Below are 8,047 nucleotides of genomic sequence, written 5' to 3'. Positions count from 1 at the left end.
TGAATTAATCTTTTTTATAAAGATTCAAGTGATTTAAATACATTATTATATACACCCCAATAATACCTTAGGTTTCAATACTGTGGAAGAAGGCATAGTATATTTATAGTAAAACTTCGTTTATTCACGATGATTGTTAATTTTCTAAAGAGTAAGAGCAAGTACCTAGCAGGTAGCTTGCTTCCATTTTAAATAAACACCAATTTGCACTCTCAAATATTTTGTAAATCCCAGCCTATTTATTGAATCCCCCTTAATACTGATATTTAAATTTCCTACCATAATAGCTTCCAAACATAATATCATAGTATTTACGTAGAAATCGTTTAACGCAATCCAAATGTTTTCTACGAAAGCCAGTAACCGTAGAACGCGTAAGAGTGTAGAAATTGAAAAATCAGTGAAAGCTTTCTGCTTGTTTTCGACATTCAATTTTTTCCCAAATAGCAAGATGGTATGGCTTCCCTCGGAGAGATTTTCCGTGAAACCGGTCGTTGTGTTCGCAGCCGGAACAGTCGAAGGCTGCGTTGATGTTCGAGAGGGTGATTCGAAGGCGTTGCCATTTTGCAGAACGACTCTGTCCATCGAGCTGACCCGATAAAATCGGCTTCCGGCTCGGTTGCCTTCCCGTTCGACGTCCGGGATAATCCCCGTGACCCATGAACGTCCCAAAAAACCTACCCTGGCACAGGTTTTATAGGCGGGTGACACCGCGACGCTCTTGTCTAATCGGGTGAGCGTCGTGGTCGCAGTTAATGGACCACGCGGGACAGATCAGTCTGTGTTAGACCCACGCGAATTATTTCTCCACCCTCGAGAGAGTTGCTCCATTCTGTTGCTTCGAGCTCCAGAAAAAGAAGAAATAAGACGAGTTTCCCAGTCAAGAGAGATTCAAAGTTGATAAGATTAACGAGTAACCATTAGGTAGCTAATGGAAAATAAATGCGAAGTCAAACAATTATTGATTTCCCAGATTTCTGTTCAGAAGCGAATGAGAAAGTGATTGACGATTTATGATACTATATTCGAAATCATTAATTGAGTTAAATGGACAGACAAGTGTCGAACTTGTTACGTACCTGTCACAATATCGATAATTTAATATTTAATTTAATATAGGTAGGATGTACGTTATTGAAGATACATTAATTCATTGCCATTTCGGAGAATGAAACATCCTGAATCAACGTCCAAATAAAGCTAATAAATGCATATAAGAATGCATGTAAATATAAAATTCTCTATAGAAAAAAATCTGTTCTTCAAGTATAATTAAATTTAAAATCGTTTGTAGAATTAATTCGTACTTTACAACACAAAAGAAAATCATTTTCCAATTTAGTTTATTATTACTAACAAATTTTATACGAAAATTATGAAACGTATTTGGATCATAAAAGATGTCCTTAAACATCATGGAACATAAAAAGAGATTCTTTTGAATTTTACGTTTGCACGGTGCAGAATTCAAACGCGCCTCTTTAATTTGAAGTCTGTGCTTCAACTTCGTCCGCCGTATGAACTTCGTTTTTTTCACTGATGACATAAAAAAGATGTGGGCGCAAAAAATGAACTGAATATTGCAGTTCCGTGTCACGAGTCGATATCGCGACAGGACGACTCAATATATCCACAGCTTCGATTTTCATTGACGTTCCATTCATCTCGCGTATAAAAGGTTCATAAAATTTTTTCATTCGATTTCCATTTTCCGCAGCTCCTTTTAAGCCTATAAAAACAGTCATTTTATTAAACAATTAATCCGGCTAATAAAGCAGGCATCGTTTCTCTGAAACATCAGATCTCGATGTGGTCATTGGAGTACTCGAAAACTCAGGGAAACGTGTGTTCCGCGAATGGAAGCCACGGCCCGTGTAAATCCTTTCGCGTCAATTTCGCGCAAATTGTTATTTATCGACTAGCAAAGTTTGCACCAGGAACCGTGCCGGTACGACGTCGTGCCTGCCACACCGGATGGATCTTTAAGCTCGTATCCTTTCTCCTCATTTGTAGAACTGTCCAACTGTAAGTTGACGTATTCAACGTAACGCAACGTAGAATCCGCGGGTACAGAAAAATTCCAAATGACCATATTTGTGAAAATGTCGAAATAAACACTATCGGAATTTTCCTAGTAATTCATATAAAAAGTGGAAAGAATTATTGATAGCATTCATTTAATTCTGGGAAATTGTAATCTTCTTTGTTGAGAGAGACAAGAGTACGAGTGATAATAATGGAGGAAAGTCACAAATACAGTGAAAGGTATTTTACGCGCTACATTAAAATTGTTTAACATGCATTCGTCCTAAAGTGTTTAGATTTCAAACCAAGAGGAAATTATTGGCTCGACGACATTCGATTTTATTCTATGTTGCGAAACATTCCTTCAAAGGCTGTGATCACAAAAGCAATTTAATGGACGTATGAATTTAGTACTCGAGGCTGTTTGTTCGTCTAATTGATCAATTGTGTGAAGTCGTCCTCGTTGACCCGCGGAAAATTTAGTTGAAAACCGCCGCCGCTTGAGCGCCGAGCACCGGAACACTCGACCGATTTTCAGATGCCTGTTTTTGTCTAGAATGAGGGCCGGGACCGACAAAAAAAAAAGGATTCAATCGTGCATTTTCGACGCGCTTTCGCAAGAATCGACCTCCCGACACTCCGATTGTCCGCAGGCAAATTTTTGTCCCAACTTCAAAATTAAAATAATTCTACTTTATTCGATCTAAAGTCGACCTACGTTCTTCAACTTCAACCCGGTTCGCTCAAACTTTCCAACGTTCCAACATTAATAATGAACTTTGCTCTATGGGTGAAAAAAAGTTCCTCAAGTTTGAAAATCCAGAGAGAAGATAATTTGTTTATTAATTAATATTTTAATAATACGAAAAACTGACAAACACAATAGAGCAACATTGCAACTTGAAAATAAATGGACTAATTAAACAGGGTTGCAGATTTTTTAATTCCCGCATTAGCAAGTAACGATTTTCTGATTCTCAGTAGGAGCATTTTTGAACAATTGAAATTTATCAATTCGAATTTCCTTCAATGAAGTTAATGAAATAATTTTAAATCAAATTAATAAAATCAAAACGTTAATTGTCAATTTACGCCCAGTTGCATTCAAAATTTAATCATTTATCCGAATAACTGAAGTGTATTTACGAACAACAATTAATAGTTATTCAGTTGATAGGTTGTTGTTTCTATTTCTCGCTGATTAGTTATCGAAATTGTATCAAATTCTCGCTGAAGGATGTTTTTATTCGGTACGTGCATTCCGGGTAACGATTTCTAGTGGCTAAAAAATGAAAAAAGAGCAGAGAGTGTAGTATTTGTTTACACAGTACATTGGGAGAAAAGATATACCATTTTAACCCTTTTGTTACTTTGGGCGAAATATCTCGCGCCTCAGTACTGACCTACTAATGCTTTTAACAATAAATCTTGCTACTTAACACTAATAACTGTAGACGAATATATTTTATAATTAATTCTATTCTTATGGCTAAAAGGAAGAAATAAATAGATATTAAATCAGATTATTAAACCAGAGACATTTTCAAAAGAAAAACTAGCCTCTTAACTTATTAGCAGCATTATTTCTGCAATTTACTATACAAAAAACATTTTCATTCGTCAATTATGCTACGGAGTAATACTGCATTTTTTGCGTTGGACTGAGAAACTCGAAAATGGAACAGTAGCCTCCTCTTTCCTACGTCCTCAATTTCTACATGAAAAGCAATTTGTTTTGCAATTAGCGGTCGTCGAAAGCTGCGGAGCCGAAGAAATAGTATTTTTCTTCCGCGAACAGGCTGCAGCCGTCTGTTGGCGCGCGAAACGCATTAGGTTATTTGCAGAGGCTCGTAAAAGCCGAGACAACGAGCATCGATTCGGATTTCGAATGTATCCGAGCATTTTATCTGAATCCTTTTTTTTTCTCTCTCTCTCTCTCTCTCGCCCCGCGGCTTGGCCCGTCCCAGACTTATCCTGTCCAGAGTTTTATGCGGACTTTTCCCATTCCGAAGTTCGGAACTGCGCGCGGCCGTGATTTTTATTAGCCGTATTTCACCGGTAATGACCGCACGCATGGATCTCCGCTGAGGAATCGGTGAATAATCGTTTCCGGGCGGCACTCGCCGCGCGGCACCCGCGGAAAATCTCCGCTCGATAACGTCCTCGAACGCGAAGGCGGCGGTTTCATTAAAATGTAACGGCGAAAAATAATCGCGTCGCTCTCGCATTAAACCGGGCGGCGGCGGTGGCCGCGGGCGAATTTTAACGCGAGCCACGGAAAAACGACGCCGTCGTAACGGCCGAAAAACGAGGTAAAAGAAGGGACCGAGTATCGGGCAGGGAAACGTTTTACAGCTATCCATGAATGTCGCGTTTCTTCTGAAGAGATGTACAGGAAGTCTGATTGTGAGGTGTCTAGGGAACCGGACTTTTTCACGAGGTGATTTATGGAGTCGGTCTCGCTTTTTCCTCGCCCCGTCTCGTTTCCTCTCAAGGAATATTCCCCGACGGTTGATGAACGTTTAATTCGAGATTCTTCCCAGGCCAGGTGCTTCGTACTCGCTTTTTCAAAAGATTATAACGAACAGCTCGCTTTTCAAATGTCCCTACATTTCTCTTCGCACTTTTGTCGAGACTGACGTATTTTAGACACGATATATTCTATCGGGGAAAACATATGTTTGTGCGAAACGGAATACCTATCGCGCGCTGTGTACTCGTTGAGCGGAGATACTGCAGGTTAAAATCGAATTTCAAACAAGCGGACACTTGTAAAATACCAACGCAACTGCGCGGGCCTTGGTAGCCAACGGAATTTGTATCCATTAGCCGGAAAACTGAAACGAAAGCTAGGACACAATACGCTGCGCACGAACGACGGTCCATTAACATAAATCGGCACGCGCCCGAGGACGATAAAAGCAACGATCGCGTCCTGTTTTCTAATTACGTAATAGGTAGAGCAACGCGACGGTCGTGCTCGGCCACCGGTCTTTATGAACCTTACGAGCGGTTCCAATTCCCGCCCAGAGAAATTTATCACCGATCTGTGTACGTAATCGTCTAATATTTTTCTCTTAGTCAAACCCAACGGTCTCCAAAGCGATCGTTCAACCGCATCCCTGATCGTGACTCAGCGAGTCCGCCGAGGGTTTCGAGAAAATTGAAATTAGAACGTGACGGTGCAATTGTAATGGGATGAAATTTCATACAGGGCGTTCCACTTTTTATAGAACGTTCTCATGAATAAGAGAACGGAGTAAGGCGAGGGATATTAAAATCTCATTCAATTCCTTGAAACCCGGACCGTTTTATTCCGACCTGCTGGAAAATGTTTCAACTTATTTTCGCGCGGGAAAAGTCAATTTGCGTTTCGCTCTACCTCGAATAATTAAACCGTCTAATTAAGTGTACCACAAATAAATGAAGCGTGCTATATAATACGCGGCTGTAGATTTACGTGTGGCCTCCGTGGTTTACAGTGGGCGCGTGTCAGACCAACACGACCGAATGTCGCCGGGGTGGCACGTTCCACCCGCGCGTCACACACACGCTATCCCCCGTTCACAAGAGTCGATCCCTAACCGCGATCCGAGGTGAAAGATTGCGGCCAGTCTCGTCCCCGTTCTCGCTCGTTCATTAAGAGATTATAAAAATGTGTTGACTCTGTGAAGGTGCTCCAAGTCTCCTAAAAGTAAATCCTTCGACTTTCGGAATAATGTAGTCGTATCTTCTGTTTAATTAGGCATCGATTAACCTGGAGCTGGTTAAACACCAATACGAAGTTTGCCCGCGAGTCTTGAAGAGAAACTCTGTTTGGAAGGGATTAGTAATCAACAATGATCGGGGGAGCGAGAGAGAAGGGGACGATGGTGAGTACAAATATTTGCTGCAGCTGGCCCGCAATTAATAACGATAATTTTCATCGGGTTGTTACCGATCGGTTCGCTGGAAAATAGCGCAATTATTCGGACCTAAACCCTGTTTGCATTCGCGTGCTGTGTAGAATAATTGAAGTGGATCCGGGTTTCTCTTATTGCATGAACTGGCAGCGAATTCCAAAGGCAATTATTCAAGATTAAATCTTCGTATCCAATCATTCACAAAACTGTACGAACCTACGCGTTTTACAATTGATTGAGAGTTTTGGTAATTAGACTGCGGACGTTATGCAATTATAAGAATATTTAATGTGCAGAAATTATAAATGCAGGGAATAAAACAGAATATTTAAAAGCTGAATGGATAGTAAAACGATTAAATGATTGGACATGTGCTACAGCTACAGCTTGACAATGATTCTTGACACATTCTTCATTGTCCTCTGTAGGGACAAAACTCGAAAATAGTGGCATAGATTTATTATTATTTTTGGATCTTGTAATAGTAGTTGATATTACTTTCTAAGTCGCTAATAACCACAGTTGTCAATGTTACTTTAAACGTTCAATAAAAAGAAAATAATTCAGAATACGAAAATCAGGATAAATGTTTCAATATTTAAACGATCAAACAAATATCTGTATAAAATACATGTCTCAAATTGATATTTTTCATTATTCATGTGTGTGCAGTGTTTCAATTCTTTATAAATTCATAAGGAAATTGAATGTGCAGAAAATATAAACACTGTATAAGTAATGCATGAAATGTATAATACCAAATGCAAGCTACACATTGAAATGTTTAAAAATTTCTACGTGAAACATTTTTTTAAACTGATACCATAAGTAGTTTGCATAAAAATCCGCCGGCTAATGGTAATTCTTCTCCCATTGATATTTTGACCTCGATTACCTCCGCTCTATCGTTCAAAAGAATATAAATAGTGAATTAAGTAAATGATAAGTCCACCCAGTAACATTTCTTCACCCCTTATCTGAATGAGAAGTGGTTTACAACCCCTTGAATCGGGCGAGGGATCAGCCAGGCCATTCTCTAAACTCTACCCTCGTCACGAAACAACCGATCGTCGCGATATAAACTGGTCGACCAGTTTCAGCGGACTCTGCCAGGCTACGGTTTACGCTCAATTCTATACGTAGTATATCCGCAACATAAGGGTGCAAAGGACGGCCACCGAAGGGGTGTGTGCCAGGGCTCTAGGCGTGCGGGATGGCGTTGGCGGTTATTGAATTATTAATTAAGTCGGTTAATTAATAAACGATAGGCCACAGACCCAGGCAGTTGGCCAACGCCGTGCCGCGTTGCATCGCAGCAGAGGGTTTCCAGCCACTCGTTTTACACGATCGTCACGGCCAACACATTTTCACGGCCTTTGTATCGTACGCCCGGCGTCAAAGCGTAAATTATCCGTGTCAGTCTTTTATAAATTTTTAATGCCAAATTAAAAAGCAAATCTGAATTAAGTTAATTTTTTACTCTCGTAATTGAACACTTCAACAGTCGCGTGAATTTATTTTTCACGAATTTGCCGGGTGGAAGTAATATGTTAAGAGACGAGAACAACTCGGGACTCGAAATAAAAAAGAATCGCCCCTATAGTTTATCGTCAAGGAAGCCGGAGTGGAACAGCCGCGTTTGTGATTTATAAAATTTTCACAGGATTCTTTACCTTTCTTGGACATCTGAGAAAGCATATTCATTGACTTACTCCACTAGCGGTTTCAAGGGCTCGTAGGTCTCCGATATTAGACAGCCAGAGCTGACTTCATTCCCTTTTTCTTCGTCTCCTCCGTCCATCGTTATTTATTTTATCATAAGCTTTTCCCTTTTTTCAAGTTCATTTTGCACCTGTACATTTTCATTCGCCCAGGAAAATTAATGTTGCCCGGGGTTTTCCTTTCTCCTCAGACGTCGTCCACAGCGATTATTAATCGTGGTGTCACGCCGTTGTATGAAAAAGGGTTTCTCCTTCCCTGAAACCATGATTTGTACGTAACTCGTTTTTTTCTCGAATTTCCATTTTTATGCATTTTCCCTCTGGCCATTGGTTTCGCTTAAGGATGTATAGACTATACACTTAAACAATGCTAGCATGTTGAATTTGTTATTATAGATT

The 8,047-nt window shown here is 40.0% G+C and overlaps 1 long non-coding RNA gene across 1 annotated transcript in view; it reads left to right on the top strand.

Annotated features, from left to right (window-relative positions):
• The window catches only part of LOC113463867 (uncharacterized), a 206,709-nt gene that overhangs the window by 183,608 nt on the left and 15,054 nt on the right, over window positions 1–8,047 (top strand). Inside the window, exon 4 of the long non-coding RNA XR_003388695.1 lies at window positions 5,771–5,897. This is a non-coding gene — a long non-coding RNA (uncharacterized LOC113463867). The remainder of the gene's footprint in view (window positions 1–5,770; window positions 5,898–8,047) is intronic.

Source organism: Ceratina calcarata, unplaced genomic scaffold, assembly GCF_001652005.2.
Source record: "Ceratina calcarata isolate Rehan_Ccalc_2016 unplaced genomic scaffold, ASM165200v1 scaffold178.2, whole genome shotgun sequence".
NCBI lineage: Eukaryota > Metazoa > Arthropoda > Insecta > Hymenoptera > Apidae > Ceratina > Ceratina calcarata.
The sequence above is the reverse complement of the archived record's forward strand: the minus strand, read 5'-3'. Positions and strand labels throughout refer to the sequence as shown.